The 22,871-nt window shown below is 37.1% G+C and overlaps 1 pseudogene; it reads right to left on the bottom strand.

Moving 5' to 3' along the window:
* Window positions 1-846: 846 nt before the first annotated feature.
* Vmn2r116l-ps6 (vomeronasal 2, receptor 116 like, pseudogene 6) lies at window positions 847-15,959 on the bottom strand (annotated as a pseudogene).
* Window positions 15,960-22,871: the final 6,912 nt, after the last annotated feature.

The following is a 22,871-nucleotide window of genomic DNA, read 5'->3' on the forward strand; positions in this document are numbered from 1 at the left end:
GGGTTTTTTTTGAAGTCATTGTTTTTAATAGCTTAATAGTACTCTGTGTGTAAATGTATCAGATAGTATTGCTGATGCTAAGAAGTACTTGCTGGAAAGATCCAGACATAGCTGGCTCCTGAGATGCTCTGGCAGAGCCTGACAAATACAGAGGCAAATACTTGCAGCAAACGATTGGACTGAGCATGGTGTCCCCAATGGAGAAATTAGAGAAAAGAGTGCAGAAGCTAAAAGGGTTTGGAACCCCATAAGAAGAACAACAATATCAACCAAACAGACATCTAACAGCCCGCAGGGACTAAACCACGAACTAAAGAGGACACATGGAGGGACCCATGGCTCCAGCTGCATATGTAGCAGAGGATGACCTTGTCAGCATCAGTGGGAAGAGAGGCACTTGGTCCTGTGAAGGCTGGATGCCTTAGTAAAGAGAAGTGCCAGAGTGGAGAGGCAGGAGTAGAAGTGTTAGTGGAACTCCCTTATATAATCAGTGGTAGGAGTGATAGGATAGGGGGTTTCCAGAGGGGAAACCAACTGAGAAAGGGGACAACATTTGAAATGTAAATACCTCAATTATCCATTTCTTACAAATATTCCTACAAGCCAAATTGATGGAAACCATTCCTCAATTGAAATGTCCTATCTTAATAGGTATGTGAGCTCATGAATGAAAATTTTTCCACCAAAACCTATTAACTGGAATTATTTTAGGGAGTGCTATCTTGTGATATATGTACTATATTTCTATATTACTTAAAATTTTTCCATGACTGAGAGTACTTTTGTTAAGACAAAGCAAAACAGATATTTTGAGTATTATCTAAACTTTTAAAAGAAGTAAAATTTTTACTTCTGAAGAAAATTTAAATCTGGTCTAACTAAAATAACATAACACTTTGGGAGAAAGATACACCCGAGTAACCCTGCACTAGAAGCCAAAATGGAAAAGACCTCCACAACTACCATAACCTTCCCTCTGGTGCTGTGGTAGACAGGGAGGAAGGTGATCCATACACTGTAGAACACCAACATGCTGAATGTTAGGAGCTTGGCTTCATTGAATCTGTCAGGAAGGTTCCTAGCCAAGAAAGCTACAGTGATGCTCCCCAGAGCCAAGGAGCCCAAATATCCCAGGTAAGTGGAAGGCAATGACTGAGCCTTTGTTGCAAATAATGATGGTCTTCCCATGTTCAGATTGTATGTCTCTGTCAATAAATGGAGGAAATATTACCAACCAGATTCCATAGAGAACAAATTGGATTAGGGTACAAATGGGAATGACCAAGTTAGGTGCCCCTGAGGCCAGCATCCCTCTCATTCTTTTGCCTGGAGTAGTGAGCTTGAAAGCCATGACCACAGTTACTGTTTTGGCCAACACTGCAGAAACAGCCACAGTGAAAAACACTCCAAATGTGGTCTGCTGCAGGATGCAGATGGCCTTGTTGGGTTGTCCAATGAAAAGCAATGAACAGAGAAAACAGAAGATGAGAGAGATGAGCAGGATGTAGCTGAGAATACAGTTATTGGCTTTCACAATGGGAGTATCCTTGTACTTCACAAAAGTGACTAGTACTTGAATTGTGATGGCTGAGAAGGACAGGGCCACGCAGCCTAGAGCCATCCCCAGTGGATCTTCATAAGCCAGAAATGACACAGCTCTTTGGAGGCAGTAGGTCTGCTCTAAGTTGGTATATTTATCATCTGGACACCTCGCACAGTGCTCCATATCTGCTGAAAAACAACAATAAACCCTCATAAGATACCATAATCATGTAGTTAATAATTGTGTATTTGTTTTATTCAGAAGATAAATCAATAAATATTTTGGTGTTGAGAATCCATTCCACTCCTTATTTCTGTATGGAACACTGATTTAAGGTTGCCCTTAATTAACCTATGCTTTGTGATGGAACAAAAAAAAATCATCATAAGGAGTTGAACAGAAAAAAATTTATGAAAAAAAATTTAAAACTGTGATAAATAATAAAATGCATAATCTCAGATTATCTAATTTCTCAAAAAATAAATTCATTACTCACAGACATGGGCAGTACGCAGACATTGTTATCAATGCCAGATGGTGAAATGCATTATGTACTTTGTTTGCTTTGAAAGATGTGCCCTTTGTCTATATCTACACCTAGGCACTAGAACATACAATTCTTCATGCAAATACTGTTTTTGTAAAGAAATATTATCCTTCTTGAAGCTGTATGTCTCATAGACATATGCAGGCCCATCCTGTTGTGGTACAATCTCTTTTTTCCCAACTACACACACGAAGGTTATGTATATTGAAGATTATAGCATGAAGGTTATGGATATTGACATTCATTCTTCTTTCCTTAGACTGTGATTAATGATAAGCACTATCTCATTCCTTTGTCATTCTTGAAATCTTGACACTTATCCTAATTCTTTGACAAGAAATTTTAATTTTAAGCCATATAAGTTACTAAATTATATTTCATTAAAGAACAACAGTTACCCTCACCATCTGGTCTTTGTCAGCTACTAAGCTGAGTGGTAGAGGGAAAGATTGTGGACTTATCGTGTAGTCAAGATACTTTGTGCAAAGGATCAGAGAAAAATAAATAGATGCATAGATTGTGCCTAAAATTTTTCTATAAAAATTTTTACACTTGTATGTCCCCTAAGTGTTTTCTGCGTAATATAAAATCAGTATCCATTGTATTATGACAGAAATGAGTAGTTTGTAGAAGACACTGAAGGTTATTTGCTGGGTCAAAAAGAAGCTGATATTATTTAACTGATTAAGTTCTAAAACACACAGATATTAGGTCTTCAGTTTCCATTTAGGCCATATCACATTTCTAGTTCTTAAAGGGAAGGTATTGTAATTCAGTATTTTTTCTATTATATGCAAGCATGTACCTGTCTCATTGGAAACCTCATTTTCTGGGCACTGAACACAATCAAAGCAGCAGTCTGCTGTTTGTTTCTGATGAATTTTCCTGAATCCAGCAGTACATGTTGCACTACACATGGAGAATGGAACCTGAGGGAATATATTTATGTAATTGTACATAAAATGTATACATATATGTGTATCATTAACAGACATGGTTATACATATACATATAGGATATTAACACATATGACTAACATATTCCACTAGTAACCAATATCACTTAACAATTTTATGCTTATTATTATTTTGCATTGTCCTGCAATGCAATAATATCAAAAATATTACTATATCATGTAATATTATTTATGTGACATTTTGGGTTGTAGCCATTCAAATTTTTTCTTCCTAAACTGATTAATTCATAAGAAATATTTATGTGGCATCACTTTCTCTTGCAACAAATATAAACAAAAATAAAAGAATACTGAATTGTATGGAGAGAGAACATAGGGCGAATCAAGGAAGAGTTGTTTGATGAATACGAATAAAGCATGTTATCTAAGACCCACATAAAATTAATGAAGTTTTTCTAAGTTTAAAAGAAAACCTTAAATTTGCAGACATATTTCTCTTAATGAATATATCTGTATTAATTAGGCCATTAATCTGTTCACACGGAATCAAAAAATTCCATTGTTTATATGTTGTCACAAGATTTTAACATATATATTTCTATAAATTTCATAAATTTAACTTTATTATTATTAAATTTATAATTGTAATCTAGGGTGAATAAGCACTTGAATGCTGTCAAACATGGCATCCAAAGGTCTTTGATCCCTATGACCAAATTGACATGAAGCTGAGAGTTATCAAATTTTGATGCTTGTGACTTAGGACAGTCCTTTGTAGGAGTATCAGATGGTCTTAACCACAGAGCTGTTCACAGAGGCACTTCAGTGCCTCATGTTTTAAATTTTTGATATCCTGAAAAATATGAAAATTGTGGTTTACACACCAATGTTCCTTCTGTGGCCCATTCCAAGTCTTCAGATGTATGAAGTTGTTGATTATGTGGGAAACAAGGAAAATAGCTTGCTATTTTCACTTTTAATCCAAGGCCCTGAGGAAAATTCCAAATGATGAAAATGTCATACTCTGCACACTGATTTTTCCTATGGTTCATGTTCACCAGTTCTCCAACAGGGTTAGTAAATATCCTGGTTTTCAGCAAGGAATCCAACTAAATAAGATGCAACATTAGATGATTACATACACATATCAATATAGGGAATGCCAAATTGAGGGTGTCTTCTAAAATTTAATGACTTTCAGGAAAGACAACTTTTAAAAATAATCCTATGTAGTAAAATACAGTATAACTCATTGATTTATAAAAATTGACATTTTTCAATGTTAAAATATGCTAAAAAAATGATTACCAGAGAACAAGTAACATGGTATGTATGTGAGTGAGTGTGTGTGTGTGCGTGTGTGTGTGTGTGTGTTTGTATGTATGTATGAATTCTTGCTTACATGTACATGTTTGTCAAAAATATTGAAAACAAAGCCATGTATGTGAGAATGAAGGGGAAGTCTGAGTATCTGGAAGTTTGGAAAGAAAGAATGGTAGGGCATCTTTCATGTACATAAATATACATATATGAAATAAACATTAACTTAATACAATATACAGTCTTAATCATTTAGGTTTTTATATCTAATTGTTAATTTAAAGTAATAACAATTAATCACATCACAGGTACCAAAACTTGAGAAATTATTCTTAAGAAATATATTCTAGTCTAGTCATCACATAAGGCCTTTATGATAAAACTCTTGGCTCCAATTTGAACTCACTTCTTAAAATGTTGAGACACATTTCCACAAAACTCACTAATATTCATAAAAATGTATTGTCTTCTAAGTTGTCCCTGTGAGATATATAGATAGATATAGATATAGATATAGATATAGATATAGATATAGATATAGATATAGATATAGATATAGATATAGATATAGATATAGATATAGATATAGATATAGATATAGATATAGACATAGATCGATGTAAAAGAGTCATTAGGGAGTTTTGTAATGTAGAAACCTTTCCAACAAGAGAATAATCTCTAACAAATATCCGTGAGTTATTCAGGGACCATTTAGGAGATCACATTGATACATCTAAGCGTAAGAAACTTTACCTGCTGACACTCAGTGAATAATCCTTTGGGTTCTGCCATTTTCTGATATTCTACTTTTTGAGAAATGAGTTCATGGTAGGTGTGGGCCACAGCATACACAGCATTATACTAATTGTAACCCTCTTCACTCAGGACCATGTCAAATGTGTGCAGTGCTAACCATTCTAATGTATTGCTGAATGTAAAATGATCCATTTTGCTATGTCTATTCTCAGAGATTGAACAATTAAAATAATTCCACCCTAGCACAGACTGAGAAATGTCTATTGGGTACTTGGACGTGTTCATTGTTTGCATAACATTCCTAAATATAGTCATCCCACTGTGGTGGTGTGCAAAAGTGACAGTCCCGTGGAAGAAATCAAGGCTGAAATCTCTTTTATTTATGATGACATCCCATTGTGAGTTCGTGACCCAGATTCTTCGTGCACCTAAATATGCCCATCTTCTAAAGCTGACTTCTAGAGTAGAGTTCATTTCACCATGAATGATAACAACCTTTGCTGATGATGTCATAAGTTGTTTATCATATATCTTAGCCCTTGTCATGTATATCTGCATGGTTTCTGGGATCACATTCACAAAAGCCAAACAGATGCCATGCCTTTGCATTTCTTCTCTCAAGTCTGAGAAAAACTGAATATCCTGGTCATTATCTGAGATGATCAGTCCTACCCAAGTCCATCCAAATTGAAGCATCAAGGATACCATGCCATGGGGCAAACATGTGTCTTTGATTGCTATCTGATGGATATAGGGAAACTGGTCATGGTCTATTAGGTTAGAGTTAAATGGTCCAAAGAAAACCTAAAGGATGTAGAAGAGGATGAAATATCCACATGAGAAATATAATAGTTACAATGTTCAAACATATATAAATAATGTTATTCACCATAAGGATAGTAAGCTAGAAAAATCATATATTATTCCTATTAGATTCTAGAAAATTCCTGACAAGTATGAATATTCTAGAAAATAGTTTTGTCTGTTTCCCCATTACATAGATCATCTGGTTATTTAATTATATACAATATATATAATTTAATTTTGTGTGTGTGTGTGTGTGTGCCAGAGCACTCATATGTATGCTGTCAAATTTTCTTGTAGGCACATGTAAATTGAAGGTAAAAGTTGTTAATTCATCCAGTGTCACACATTTGTACCTTTGGCATCATGGAATGAATTGCCAGTTTTAAGGCTGTTGTCCATGATGGCCCTGAACGTTGTTCTAGTCCACAGATACAATTAAGAAAATACCAAGTATTGTTTTCTTGTGAATATATTTGATCCAGAACTCCCATTGTATCTTCACACATTCTATCACCAAGGGAGAATATCAAAGACATGTTGGGTAAAAGATAAGGATTCTTGTTGATCTCATCAGTAGCAAAAAACATTACCAGAAAAAACTCATATTTTGTTGCTGGTATTCTAAAACAAAACATAGTGATGATTAGGGTAGATGTTTGAAACATAAAATTTCAATTGCAGTAAAATTTGTACTTTGAGACATGCTAAATTTCTTAAAATGTCTAAATGTCTTGAAATAAGCCTTATAATTTGGAGGTGATTAGAGCTGAATACAATGTAAGAATTCATAGACATAGGGCACTCTGATATGACAAATTTTGTATTTATTAAAATCAATAAGGAGCTTGTTTTATCTTGGAATGGCATCCTTGAACTAGATTACACTCCTATTGAGTAAGAGAGCTATAAAATAATCTTGGAGTTGTCATTCCACAGATATATTTAAATCAAAAGCATGGCTTGAACCACATATGAAATAAAACATTCTCCTTAAATTTTTTATTATTTAAATGTATTTTATACATCAAATATTTAATAATATTTAGTATTTTGAGAATCAAATAATGAATCAAAAAGTTTTGTTCAACTTTTATATTCATATGCTTTCATACCATAAAAATATCATTAACATATACTTAATAATATCAATAATTGAGGACCTATATCTAATGAGGAGTGCTAAATTGTTCCAAATCATACAACGTATTCGTTGGTAAGTAAGCATAGTAAAAGAGCATAAAATATTAAAAAATTAATCATTAAGAAATATATTCAAAATCCCTTATAGGCTACCACCTGACAAAGAGTGCGAGTATTCAAAATGAATTATTTAACTGTGTATATTATCTAACAATCAGTTTACTTAAAAAGATTATCAGTGTTTCTATGAGAGAATTGATGTTATCAGTAAGAATATTTTACACATTTCAAAATAGAAATAACTCTTTGAAGTTAACCATTAGGAAAATGGTAATTTCATGCCCAGTGAGAAAAATTATCAATAATATTTCCATGATATTTTTAAAACATCATGCTATTAATATTCTCAACTGCTAATATTTATTAAAAAGAAAACCTATTTTGTAGATATATTTCATTTAAATGTATCCATTCATTTCAAAATGCATGAAATGATACAATATACCACATAACCAGGAAATTATCCTTTAGGCTATCTTGCACAACAATTTAATGCTATCTTTAAGTGTTTTTTACTATGTCAATGTTGTAAAAATAGAAATAAAATATATTGGATCAATCTTAACAACTCAGTCTTTCTAATTCTTTGATATCCTGTAAGTGATTTCTGAGCATAGAGATCATTTTTCCATATGAAATATGGTCATCTGCCCAAGTACAGTTGGCAGTTCATCTGTTACTATTTGCAATTACCTCTCATTAAAAATAAAAACACGGGCACAGGTCTTCCTGGTTGCTGCCGCTGCAGAGAGCCCGTGGGCAGCACCCCGCGAGCAAACTTGAGCCTCGGGACCACAGGTAAGACCAAATTTTCTGCTGCAAGAAAGCTGCCTGGTGAGCTTGGGACACACGGAAGCAGAATTTCTCTAGAACCGGGCACGTTCTGTGTTTACCGGAAGTCCCACACCCGCGGATCCCGGCCCGCAGCAGCTCTCTGCTCCCAGACCCGGTGAGAGAGAGACCCAACCGCCTGGTCAGGTGGGCACTCCTGAGGCTGCAGAGCGGAAGAGACCACCAACACTGCTCACCCCTGCCCACATCCCTGGCCCAAGAGGAAACTGTATAAGGCCTCTGGGCTCCCGTGGGGGAGGGCCCAGGAGCGGCAGGACCCCTGCCGGAGACACCGCATGACCCTGAAGGAAACAGACCAGATAAACAGTTCTCTGCACCCAAATCCCGTGGGAGGGAGAGCTAAACCTTCAGAGAGGCAGACAGGCCTGGGAAACCAGAAGAGACTGCTCCCTGCACACACATCTCGGACGCCAGAGGAAAAAGCCAAAGACCATCTGGAACCCTGGTGCACTGAAGCTCCCGGAAGGGGCGGCACAGGTCTTCCTGGTTGCTGCCGCTGCAGAGAGCCCCTGGACAGCACCCCACGAGCAAACCTGAGCCTCGGGACCACAGGTAAGACCAAATTTTCTGCTGCAAGAAAGCTGCCTGGTGAACTCAAGACACAGGCCCACAGGAACAGCTGAAGACCTGTAGAGAGGAAAAACTACACGCCCGAAAGCAGAACACTCTGTCCCCATAACTGACTGAAAGAGAGGAAAACAGGTCTACAGCACTCCTGACACACAGGCTTATAGGACACTCTAGCCACTGTCAGAAATAGCAGAACAAAGTAACACTAGAGATAATCTGATGGCGAGAGGCAAGCGCAGGAACCCAAGCAACAGAAACCAAGACTACATGCCATCATCGGAGCCCAATTCTCCCACCAAAACAAACATGGAATATCCAAACACGCCAGAAAAGCAAGATCTAGTTTCAAAATCATATTTGATCATGATGCTGGAGGACTTCAGGAAAGACCTGAACACACTTAGGGAAGCACAGGAAAACATTAATAAACAAGTAAAAGCCTACAGAGAGGAATCGCAAAAATCCCTGAAAGAATTCCAGGAAAACACAATCAAACAGTTGAAGGAATTAAAAATGGAAATAGAAGCAATCAAGAAAGAACACATGGAAACAACCCTGGATATAGGAAACCAAAAGAAGAGACAAGGAGCTGTAGATACAAGCTTCACCAACAGAATACAAGAGATGGAAGAGAGAATCTCAGGAGCAGAAGATTCCATAGAAATCATTGACTCAACTGTCAAAGATAATGTAAAGCGGAAAAAGCTACTGGTCCAAAACATACAGGAAATCCAGGACTCAATGAGAAGATCAAACCTAAGGATAATAGGTATAGAAGAGAGTGAAGACTCCCAGCTCAAAGGACCAGTAAATATCTTCAACAAAATCATAGAAGAAAACTTCCCTAACCTAAAAAAAGAGATACCCATAGACATACAGGAAGCCTACAGAACTCCAAATAGATTGGACCAGAAAAGAAACACCTCCCGTCACATAATTGTCAAAACACCAAACGCACAAAATAAAGAAAGAATATTAAAAGCAGTAAGGGAAAAAGGTCAAGTAACATATAAAGGGAGACCTATCAGAATCACACCAGACTTCTCGCCAGAAACTATGAAGGCCAGAAGATCCTGGACTGATGTTATACAGACCCTAAGAGAACACAAATGCCAGCCCAGATTACTGTATCCAGCAAAACTCTCAATTAACATTGATGGAGAAACCAAGATATTCCATGACAAAACCAAATTTACACAATATCTTTCTACAAATCCAGCACTACAAAGGATAATAAATGGTAAAGCCCAACATAAGGAGGCAAGCTATACCCTAGAAGAAGCAAGAAACTAATCGTCTTGGCAACAAAACAAAGAGAATGAAAGCACACAAACATAACCTCACATCAAATATGAATATAACGGGAAGCAATATTCACTATTCCTTAATATCTCTCAATATCAATGGCCTCAACTCCCCAATAAAAAGACATAGATTAACAAACTGGATACGCAACGAGGACCCTGCATTCTGCTGCCTACAGGAAACACACCTCAGAGACAAAGACAGACACTACCTCAGAGTGAAAGGCTGGAAAACAATTTTCCAAGCAAATGGTCAGAAGAAGCAAGCTGGAGTAGCCATTCTAATATCAAATAAAATCAATTTCCAACTAAAAGTCATCAAAAAAGATAAGGAAGGACACTTCATATTCATCAAAGGAAAAATCAACCAAGATGAACTCTCAATCCTAAATATCTATGCCCCAAATACAAGGGCACCTACATATGTAAAAGAAACCTTACTAAAGCTCAAAACACACATTGCACCTCACACAATAATAGTGGGAGATTTCAACACCCCACTCTCATCAATGGACAGATCATGGAAACAGAAATTAAACAGTGATGTAGACAGACTAAGAGAAGTCATGAGCCAAATGGACTTAACGGATATTTATAGAACACTCTATCCTAAAGCAAAAGGATATACCTTCTTCTCAGCTCCTCATGGTACTTTCTCCAAAATTGACCATATAATTGGTCAAAAAACGGGCCTCAACAGGTACAGAAAGATAGAAATAATCCCATGCGTGCTATCGGACCACCACGGCCTAAAACTGGTCTTCAATAACAATAAGGGAAGAATGCCCACATATACGTGGAAATTGAACAATGCTCTACTCAATGATAACCTGGTCAAGGAAGAAATAAAGAAAGAAATTAAAAACTTTTTAGAATTTAATGAAAATGAAGATACAACATACTCAAACTTATGGGACACAATGAAAGCTGTGCTAAGAGGAAAACTCATAGCGCTGAGTGCCTGCAGAAAGAAACAGGAAAGAGCATATGTCAGCAGCTTGACAGCACACCTAAAAGCTCTAGAACAAAAAGAAGCAAATACACCCAGGAGGAGTAGAAGGCAGGAAATAATCAAACTCAGAGCTGAAATCAACCAAGTAGAAACAAAAAGGACCATAGAAAGAATCAACAGAACCAAAAGTTGGTTCTTTGAGAAAATCAACAAGATAGATAAACCCTTAGCCAGACTAACGAGAGGACACAGAGAGTGTGTCCAAATTAACAAAATCAGAAATGAAAAGGGAGACATAACTACAGATTCGGAGGAAATTCAAAAAATCATCAGATCTTACTATAAAAACCTATATTCAACAAAATTTGAAAATCTTCAGGAAATGGACAATTTCCTAGACAGATACCAGGTATCGAAGTTAAATCAGGAACAGATAAACCAGTTAAACAACCCCATAACTCCTAAGGAAATAGAAGCAGTCATTAAAGTTCTCCCAACCAAAAAGAGCCCAGGTCCAGACGGGTTTAGTGCAGAATTCTATCAAACCTTCATAGAAGACCTCATACCAATATTATCCAAACTATTCCACAAAATTGAAACAGATGGAGCCCTACCGAATTCCTTCTATGAAGCCACAATTACTCTTATACCTAAACCACACAAAGACACAACAAAGAAAGAGAACTTCAGACCAATTTCCCTTATGAATATCGACGCAAAAATACTCAATAAAATTCTGGCAAACCGAATTCAAGAGCACATCAAAACAATCATCCACCATGATCAAGTAGGCTTCATCCCAGGCATGCAGGGATGGTTTAATATACGGAAAACCATCAACGTGATCCATTATATAAACAAACTGAAAGAACAGAACCACATGATCATTTCATTAGATGCTGAGAAAGCATTTGACAAAATTCAACACCCCTTCATGATAAAAGTCCTGGAAAGAATAGGAATTCAAGGCCCATACCTAAACATAGTAAAAGCCATATACAGCAAACCAGTTGCTAACATTAAACTAAATGGAGAGAAACTTGAAGCAATCCCACTAAAATCAGGGACTAGACAAGGCTGCCCACTCTCTCCCTACTTATTCAATATAGTTCTTGAAGTTCTAGCCAGAGCAATCAGACAACAAAAGGAGATCAAAGGGATACAGATCGGAAAAGAAGAGGTCAAAATATCACTATTTGCAGATGACATGATAGTATATTTAAGTGATCCCAAAAGTTCCACCAGAGAACTACTAAAGCTGATAAACAACTTCAGCAAAGTGGCTGGGTATAAAATTAACTCAAATAAATCAGTTGCCTTCCTCTATACAAAAGAGAAACAAGCCAAGAAAGAAATTAGGGAAACGACACCCTTCATAATAGACCCAAATAATATAAAGTACCTCGGTGTGACTTTAACCAAGCAAGTAAAAGATTTGTACAATAAGAACTTCAAGACACTGAGGAAAGAAATTGAAGAAGACCTCAGAAGATGGAAAGATCTCCCATGCTCATGGACTGGCAGGATTAATATGGTAAAAATGGCCATTTTACCAAAAGCAATCTACAGATTCAATGCAATCCCCATCAAAATAACAATCCAATTCTTCAAAGAGTTAGACAGAACAATTTGCAAATTCATCTGGAATAACAAAAAACCCAGGATAGCTAAAGCTATCCTCAACAATAAAAGGACTTCAGGGGGAATCACTATCCCTGAACTCAAGCAGTATTACAGAGCAATAGTGATAAAAACTGCATGGTATTGGTACAGAGACAGACAGATAGACCAATGGAATAGAATTGAAGACCCAGAAATGAACCCACACACCTATGGTCACTTGATTTTTGACAAAGGAGCCAAAACCATCCAATGGAAAAAAGATAGTATTTTCAGCAAATGGTGCTGGTTCAACTGGAGGGCAACATGTAGAAGAATGCAGATCGATCCATCCTTATCACCCTGTACAAAGCTTAAGTCCAAGTGGATCAAGGACCTCCACATCAAACCAGACACACTCAAACTAATAGAAGAAAAACTAGGGAAGCATCTGGAACACATGGGCACTGGAAAAAATTTCCTGAACAAAACACCAATGGCTTATGCTCTAAGATCAAGAATCGACAAATGGGATCTCATAAAACTGCAAAGCTTCTGTAAGGCAAAGGACACTGTGGTTAGGACAAAACGGCAACCAACAGATTGGGAAAAGATCTTTACCAATCCTACAACAGATAGAGGCCTTATTTCCAAAATATACAAAGAACTCAAGAAGTTAGACCGCAGGGAAACAAATAACCCTATTAAAAAATGGGGTTCAGAGCTAAACAAAGAATTCACAGCTGAGGAATGCCGAATGGCTGAGAAACACCTAAAGAAATGTTCAACATCTTTAGTCATAAGGGAAATGCAAATCAAAACAACCCTGAGATTTCACCTCACACCAGTGCGATTGGCTAAGATCAAAAACTCAGGTGACAGCAGATGCTGGCGAGGATGTGGAGAAAGAGGAACACTCCTCCATTGTTGGTGGGATTGCAGACTGGTAAAACCATTCTGGAAATCAGTCTGGAGGTTCCTCAGAAAATTGGACATTGAACTGCCTGAGGATCCAGCTATACCTCTCTTGGGCATATACCCAAAAGATGCCTCAACATATAAAAGAGACACGTGCTCCACTATGTTCATCGCAGCCTTATTTATAATAGCCAGAAGCTGGAAAGAACCCAGATGCCCTTCAACAGAGGAATGGATACAGAAAATGTGGTACATCTACACAATGGAATATTACTCAGCTATCAAAAACAACGAGTTTATGAAATTCGTAGGCAAATGGCTGGAACTGGAAAATATCATCCTGAGTGAGCTAACCCAATCACAGAAAGACATACATGGTATGCACTCATTGATAAGTGGCTATTAGCCCAAATGCTTGAATTACCCTAGATCCCTAGAACAAACGAAACTCAAGACGGATGATCAAAATGTGAATGCTTCACTCCTTCTTTAAATGAGGAAAAAGAATACCCTTGGCAGGGAAGGGAGAGGCAAAGATTAAAACAGAGACTGAAGGAACACCCATTCAGAGCCTGCCCCACATGTGGCCCATACATATACAGCCACCCAATTAGACAAGATGGATGAAGCAAAGAAGTGCAGACCGACAGGAGCCGGATGTAGATCGCTCCTGAGAGACACAGCCAGAATACAGCAAATATAGAGGCGAATGCCAGCAGCAAACCACTGAACTGAGAATAGGTCCCCTATTGAAGGAATCAGAGAAAGAACTGGAAGAGCTTGAAGGGGCTCGAGACCCCAAAAGTACAACAATGCCAAGCAACCAGAGCTTCCAGGGACTAAGCCACTACCTAAAGACTATACATGGACTGACCCTGGACTCTGACCCCATAGGTAGCAATGAATATCCTAGTAAGAGCACCAGTGGAAGGGGAAGCCCTGGGTCCTGCTAAGACTGAACCCACAGTGAACTAGTCTATGGGGGGAGGGCGGCAATGGGGGGAGGGTTGGGAGGGGAACACCCATAAGGAAGGGGAGGGGGGAGGGGGATGTTTGCCCGGAAACCGGGAAAGGGAATAACACTCGAAATGTATATAAGAAATACTCAAGTTAATAAAAAAATAAATAAATAAAAAAAATAAAAAAAATAAAAACACCAAACATGCTCTTCTGCTGAAATATAAACTTTTTAATTAAGAGTTTAGAGCTAAGTTTTTCTTTCTAAACCTGAAAAGTATGTTGACACTGTTCATACACTTGTAATTTTAAACCTTATTATGCCTTATAAAAGTGTGACTAATGAGAATTTCCACTATTTTCCCAATGAGGTGTGGAATAATACAGGTTACATCAGAAATGAAATTCCTACTGACCTAACACAGAAGAATAATAATGTGAAGCAACCATCACTATCAAAGTGCTCAGTGTACTATGGCTAAAAATTGGAAAACATATACTTTAAATCTCAAAGACATGAAAATTGAAGAAGAGATTGGGTGAAAGAAAAAGACAGAAAAGTACAGGAAATGTCTGTTCATGAATGAAAGAAGACTCAAGCACATTGACTAGCTAAAGGCTGAGTGATTTCAGAACTCATTCCCTCATGATCTACAGTCACCAATGATAGCATTTCATTCTGAAGATATATTGAGAACAGCTAATTATCCACATGTAGTATATTTACTCTCCTGGATTTTTGCTGTTACATTTATTCAGTAATTAATAGAAATATTGACCACCTATCTAATGCCGATAATAAGCCTAAGCCATGACTGGGCATTTGTATAATTAGACCAAAAGATTATGCTGGTACCATAATATAAAAACTGGTACACTTTATCCACATTCAGTGTCAACTTCAGAATGGCAGGAAAGGCTCATTTAAAGACCATTTTAAAAGCAAAATGTAAGTATATTCATAAATATATATGTATTATTATACATGTAATTATGTATGGTACATACATACATACATACATACATATATACATACACACACACACACATACACACACATTTCAATGTACGAATGTATGCCCAACTGTTACACACCAAATTAGATAACATTTTTATGAAGTCCTTTAAATGCATGCTCATACAGGAATAGTTGGCAACAACTGAAGATAGGCAGTGATATAGTCTCTTCATACTGAGTTCTTGCCAAACATGAGGATTGTGAATTCAAGAAAGATGAAGACACACCTTTCAACATATGTAATCCATCAAAAGGCAACAGATAAAATCCAGTCTCACTCATTGTCCACCTTTCCGAACTGGAGCCCAATGCTGTAAAGCCAAACTAAACTGTCACACGATTGAAAGTATTAAAATAGTGATTGACATGATAACTAATTTTCAGTGGCTCCTGAAGGTACAGGGGAAAGATCAGGACAGAGCCCCACCATTTGTGTACACAGCTACATATTTTTAATTCATGGCATTGAATCAAGAAATGAAGTTAATGACTTACCTAAAAATAAAAAGTTGATTATAAAAATTTTCTTCAATAGGTTCCTCAAGTGCCAAAAGAAAAAAACCACAGTCACTTCGCAAATCTCCATCATTTCTTCACTATTCTTTATCCTCCAAAAGCAACTGGGTTCAGTCAAATGGAAATAGATTAGAGAAAATTTCAGGATCAAAAAGGCAATAGTGAAAGAACACAGCTTCTTCATGTCTGCTAGGATCTTGGGTGGAACGGGTGTGAAATCTGATTCTTATGCAGACAAACATCACACACATATCTCTGTGTCTGTTTTAATGCTACTGCTGTCTGAAAATCCACTTAATTAAATTCAACAGTTCCCTTTGCCATGCTCCCTGGATACATTGGAAAAATTCTGGCCTCATGCTCTACATCTGAGGTCTGAAAATGTTTGATTAACGCATTTCTGAAAACATGTTATGAAGATCATTTTCTCCATTCTCAGGTGCCATGATTTCATTCATATCCATAGAATGAAAATGTATTTGAAATTTTTATTCCCAGGGACAATCTTTTCTTGGGCAGCTCAGACCAGATCATGTGTCTATATGTATGAACACAATGGATTTCATCAGAACTTCCATAGTAAGACAAGAGTTGAGGAAGTCATAAATGTCCTATATCATTCAGTCTTTGAGTTGAATCATGGACATTATGTCTTTCATTGTCTAATATAGAGAAGGACAGTCTCACATGCAACATTGAGCCAGCAGTTGAACATTTGTGAGTTCTCTCTCTCTCTCTCTCTCTCTCTCTCTCTCTCTCTCTCTCTCTCGCACACACACACAATTAAATTATATCTAGTCTTGTAAAGATGATAGAGGTCTTTAAATAGGAAATTAAAAAAATATTAAAATACAGGAAAATACAACCAAATACATAGTGGTCATTAAAGAGGAAGCAAATAAATCCCTTAAAGACATAGAGAAAATATACAATTAGACAGGTGAAGGAAGTGAAAAAAACTCTTCAAGGCTTGAAAGTGGAAATCCTGGAGATTGAAAGTGTAAGTAATAGAAAAGGAACAACAGAAGCAAACATCACCAATAGAATATGGTAGATGAAAGAGAGAATCTTATGTGTAGAAGATACAGTAGAAGAAATTGATATTTTGGTTAAGGAAAATGGTAAATCGAAAAAGTTCCTGACACAAACAATACATGAATTCTGAGATACCATGAAAAGACCTAACCCAAGAATAACAGAAATATAAGACAGGGAAGAAACATAGTTCCAAGGTTCAGATAATATTCTCGACCAAATCATAGAAGAAAATACTCCTAACCTAAAGAAAAAGATGCCTATAAAAAATGAAAGAAGCTATAGAACAACAATTAGACTGGACCAGAAAACATCTTCAGGGTACATAATAATAAAAAGGCTAAATCTGTACAACAAAGAAATGATATTAAGAGCCGCAAGGGGGGAAAGGTGATGTAACATACAACCTGTGATAGATCTGATAGATCTATCAGAATTACACCTAATTTCATAACACATACTCTAAAACCTAAAAGAGCCTGGTCAGGTATCTTACAACCTATAAAAACACAGGTGCCAACCTAGACTACTACAAACAAAAAGTGCTCCATTTATTGCACCATACAGGGAGAAAACAAGATACTTTATGGCACATCCAAATTCAAACAATATCTTTCCACAAACACAGCTCTACAGAAATAACTAGAAGAAATCTCCAACCTAAGAAGGGTAAATACATTCCACAAAAAGACAGAAAGTAATTCAAATTGGCAATTAAAAGCACACACACACAAAAACACACACACACACACACACACAAACACACACACCATCACAATCATCAACAACAACAAAATCAAAATAACAGGAAATAACAATATCTGATCATTAATATCTCTCAATATCAGTAGACTCAATTTCCAAATAAAAAGACAGAGGCTAACAAAATGGATGTTAAAGCAGGATACATCATTCTGATGCATACAAGAAACAAACCTCAAAACTAAAAATAAGCATTTTTCTCAAAATCGAAGGCTGAAGAATAATTTTCCAAGCAAACAAACCTAAGAAACAAGCTGAAGTAGTCGTTCTACTATCTAATAAAAGAGACTTCCAACCAAAATTAATCAGGCCCACAGGGAAGGAAGGACACTTCATACTTCTTAAATGAAAAAATCTACCAAGATGATATCTCAATTCTAACCATCTATGCCCCAAACAAAAGAGCACCCATATTTGTAGAAGAAACATTTCTAAAGCTTAAATAGCATACTGAACCATACACATTTATAGTGGGAGACTTAAACACCCAACTCTCCCAAATAGACTGGTCATCTTGATATAAACTAAACAGTAATAATGAAACTAACAGACATTATGAATCAAATGTACCTAACAGCCATCCATATAATACAAATACAAAAGAATATAGACACCTCTCAATACCCCATGGTCCCTTCTTCTAAACTGACCATAAACTAAGTCACAAAGCACGCATAAACAGATATAAGAAAACTGAAATAACACCTTGGACCCCCAGTGCAGGAGAATAAGAGGGGGCAATAAGGGGAATGTATAGAGGGAATACCCATATGGGAGAGGGGGAGGGGAGGGAATGGTGGTTTATGGACAGGAAACCGGGAAGGGGAATAACGTTTGAAATGTAAGTAAAGAAATATATCTAATAAATTTTTTAAAAAGAAAGAAATGAGACTGTTCTCATTCCTGCAATTTAAAAGTAAAGAGAGGAAGACTACCCCATAGGAAAACCAGCAGTCTCAACTAACCTGGACCCCTGAGATCTCTAAGACTGAACCTCCAACCAAGCAGCATACAAGAGATTGTCTGTGGCTTTGAACATATACATAGCAGAGGACTGTCTGGTCTGGCTTCAGTGAGAGAATATGAGCCTAACCTTCAAGAGACTTAAGGGAACCTTCAAGAGTGGGTTGGCCTGGTGGGGAAAGATCTTCCTTTTTGGGGACGAAGAATGGCATGAGAAACTGTTGGATGGTGAACTGGGAGAAGGGGGAATGACTGGACTGTAATATATAAAAGTAATTTTCAAGGCAATAAAAATAGCAGGAAAGTAAATAGACATGAGCATGCAAATGGAGAGAAAAATAAAGCAATTTCACTAAAATCAGGCAGAAGACAAGATTGACAACTGTCCTCTTATTTATTCAGTATAGTACTTGAAGCTCTGGTCAGAACATACAATGAATAAAGGAGATCAAGGGAATACAAACAAGCAAAAAGGAAGCCAAAGTATCACTAATAGCAGATGCTATGATAGTGTACATAAGAAACCACAAAAATTCTATAAGATAACTGCTACACTTGACAAACACCTTCATCTATGTGTCTGGGTACAGAACTAATTCAAAGAAATCAGCAGCCCTCCATTATATAAATAATAAACAGGCTGGGAAAAGCATTAATGAAACAACACCATCTTCAATAATCACAGATAGTATAAAACATCTTGGAATAACTCTAACCAAGAAAGTAAAAGATCTGTATGACAAGAACCTCAAGTCCCTGAAGAAAGAAACTGAAGAAGATATAAGAAGATGGAAAGATCTCCCATGCTCATGGATAGCTAGGATTAACATAGTGAAAATGGCCACCTTACCAAAAGCAATCTACAGACCCAATGAAATCCCCATCAAAATCCCAACACAATTCTTTACAGATTTTGAAAAAGAAATTCTCATCTCCAAAGGGAAAAATAATGAACCTAAGGTAAACAAAACATTCTTGAATAATAAAAGAATTTTGGGAGGAATTTCCATGCATTACCTCAAGCTGTACTACAGAGAAATAGTAATAAAAACTGCATGGTATTGGTACAGAAACAGACAGTTTGACCAATGAAAAAGAATTAAAAACCCAGAAATAAACCAACATACTCATGACACTTGATTTTTGATAAAGTAACCATGACAATAAATGAAAAAATAAAGCATCTTCAACAAAGGATGCTCTATAAATTTGATGTCTATATACAGAAGAGTAAAATTAGAAATCTATTTAACACCATGCATAAAAGTGGATAAAGTACCTCAAAATAAAACTAGATGCACTAATAGAAGTGCATCATAGAAGAAAAGTATCTTTGAATGCATTGGTGCAGGAGACAATTACCTGAACAGAACACAAATTGCTCAGGCTCTAAGATAATTTGTAATTTTGTAGAACAATTGATAAATAGTACTTCATGAAACAGAAAAGATTCTGTAAGGCAAAGGGTATGGTCAATAACACAAAACCAAAGCTTGGGAAAGGTTCTTCGCCAAACTTTGATCTGACATAGGGCTAAAATGCAAAATTTATAAAGAACTCAGAAGTTAAATACAACCAATGCAAATATCACATTAACTTGGAATACAGAAGTGAATAAATATTTTTATTTGAAAAACTGGGTACAGAACTAAAAAGAGAAATCCAAACAGAGAAATCTTGAATGGCCAATAAGTACTAAAGGAAATGTTCAAAGTCCATAGTCATCGGTGAATTTCAAATAATAAAGACAGTGAGATTCCATCTTGCAAACATCAGATTGGATGCTCAAGATATAGCACATGCTGTGGAAGTTACAGAGCATGATGAGCACACTTTTATTGCTAGAATTTGTACAACCACTTTGGAAATTTATTTGGGAGTTTCTCAAACAACTGGAAATGAAGAAAACCTCAAAGTCCAGCAATACTACCACTCGAAATATAACCAAAAGATGTTCCTCCATGCCATAATGACGTGTGCCCCACTATGTGTATAGCAGACTTATTCATAATAATTAGTAGCTAGAAATAACCCAGAAGTCACTCAAACAAAGAATGGATACAGAAAATTTGATTCATTTACTCAATGAAATATATTCAGCTATTAATAAAAGGACTTCTTGAATTTTAAGGGCAAATTGATGGGACTGGAAAATATCATTCTAAGTAAGGTAAAAAAAGATCCAAAAGGACATGCATAATATATACACGATTCCCCTTGCACAGATTGTTTGTCTAAAGGAATGGTTCCATTATTAAAGCTTTATGGGGCATTCAAGCTGCAGGAGACCTGTGGTCCATACTGCACCCATATCTGAAGAGACCTGGTCAAACAGCTCTCTGAACCCAAATCCCATGGGAGGGAGAACTGGATCTTGAGAGTGGTAGACATGCCTGGGAAGCCAGAGGAGACTACCCTCTGCCCACGTTTCTGACTCTAAAGGAAAACGCCTAAAGCCATCTGGGCACTCTGTGCACAGGAACGGGGGAGAAGGCAGGGCAGGCCTTCCTGGTTGCTACCCTCACAGAGAGCTGAAACCCAGCCATGAGGAGTGACTTAAGCCCCGAGACCAGAGGTAAGACCAACTTTTCTGCTCCAAGTGACCTCCCTGGTGGACTCAGGACACACAAAGGCAAAATCCCTCTGGCACCAGACAATTCGAGTTCCCAGCTGGCACCAGAACCTCACTGATCCCAATCCAAATCTACCTACTCCCAACGGCCAAGGGAGGGAGACCTAGACTCTCAGAGGGGCAGACACACTTGGGAAACCAAAGGAGACTATTCTCTGCCCACATTTCTGACTCTAGAGGAAAACACCTAGCGCCATCAGGGCCACACAGAGACCCACAAGTAGGAGCAGACCCTTCTGGTTGCTGCCCTCACAGAGAGCTGAAACCCAGCCCTGAGGAGTGACTTCATGCCCGAGACCAGAGGTAAGACCAACTTCTCTGATCCAACTGACCTGCCTGTCCTGTGTGGACTCAGGACTAATGCCCACAGGAGCAGCAGAAAGCCACTAGACAGGAATGACTACATGCCTAAAACCAGAAGACTCTGTTAACATAACTTGTGGAAAGAAAACAGGAAAACAGGTCTACAGCACGCCTGACACACAGACCTATAGGTATAGCCACTGTCAGAAATAGCAGAAAAAGGTAACACCAGAGACAACCTGATGGTGAGAGGCAAGCACAGGAACCCAAGCAACAGAAACCAAGACTACATGGCATCATTGGAGCCCAATTCTCCCACCAAAGCAAACACTGAATATCCAAACACACCAGAAAAGATATAGATTTAAAATCACATTTGATCATGATGATGGAGGACTCCAAGAAAGACATAAAGAACTCCCTTAGAGAAATGGAGGAAAACATAAATAAACAAGTATAAACCTATAGAGAGGAATCACAAAAATCCCTGAAAGAATTCCAGGAAAACACAATCAAACAGGTGAAGGAATTAAAAATGGAAATAGAAGCAATAAAGAAAGCACAAAGGGAGATAACCCTGGATATAGAAAACCATAGGAAGAGACAAGGAGCTGTAGATACAAGCATCACCAGCAGAATACAAGAGATAGAAGAGAGAATCTCAGGAGCAGAACATTCCATAGAAATCATCGACACAACAGTGAAAGATAATGTAAAACAGAAAAAGCTACTGGTCCAAAACATAGAGTAAATCCAGGACTCAATGAGAAGATCAAACCTAAGGATAATAGGTATAGAAGAGAGTGAATACTCCCAGTTCAAAGGACTAGAAAATATCATCAACAAAATCATAGAAGAAAACTTCCCTAACCTAAAGAAAGAGATGCCCATAAACATAAAAGAAGCCTACAGAACTCCAAATAGATTGGACCAGAAAAGAAACTCCTCCCTTCACATAATAGTCAAAACACCAAATGCACAAAACAAGGAAAGAATATTAAAAGCAGTAATGGAAAAAGGCCAAGTGACATATAAAGGCAGACCTGTCAGAATTACACCAGATTTCTCAACAGAGATTATGAAAGCCAGAAGATCCTGGACAGATGTCATACAAACCCTAAGAGAACACAAATGGAAGTCCAGGTTATTATATTTGCTGGAAGTCCAGCAAAGCTCTCAATTAACATAGATGGAGAAACCAAGCTATTCCCTGACAAAACCAAATTTACAGAATATCTTTCTACAAATCCAGCCCTACAAAGGATAATAAATAGTAAATCCCAACACAAGGAGGCAAGCTACACCCTAGAAAAGCAAGAAACTACTAATTTGCGACAAAACAAAGAGAAGACAAGCATATAAACATTAACTTACCTCCAAATACGAAGATAACAGGAAGCA

The sequence above is a fragment of the Rattus norvegicus genome, chromosome 14, assembly GCF_036323735.1.
Source record: "Rattus norvegicus strain BN/NHsdMcwi chromosome 14, GRCr8, whole genome shotgun sequence".
In the NCBI taxonomy this organism is placed as follows: Eukaryota; Metazoa; Chordata; class Mammalia; order Rodentia; family Muridae; genus Rattus; species Rattus norvegicus.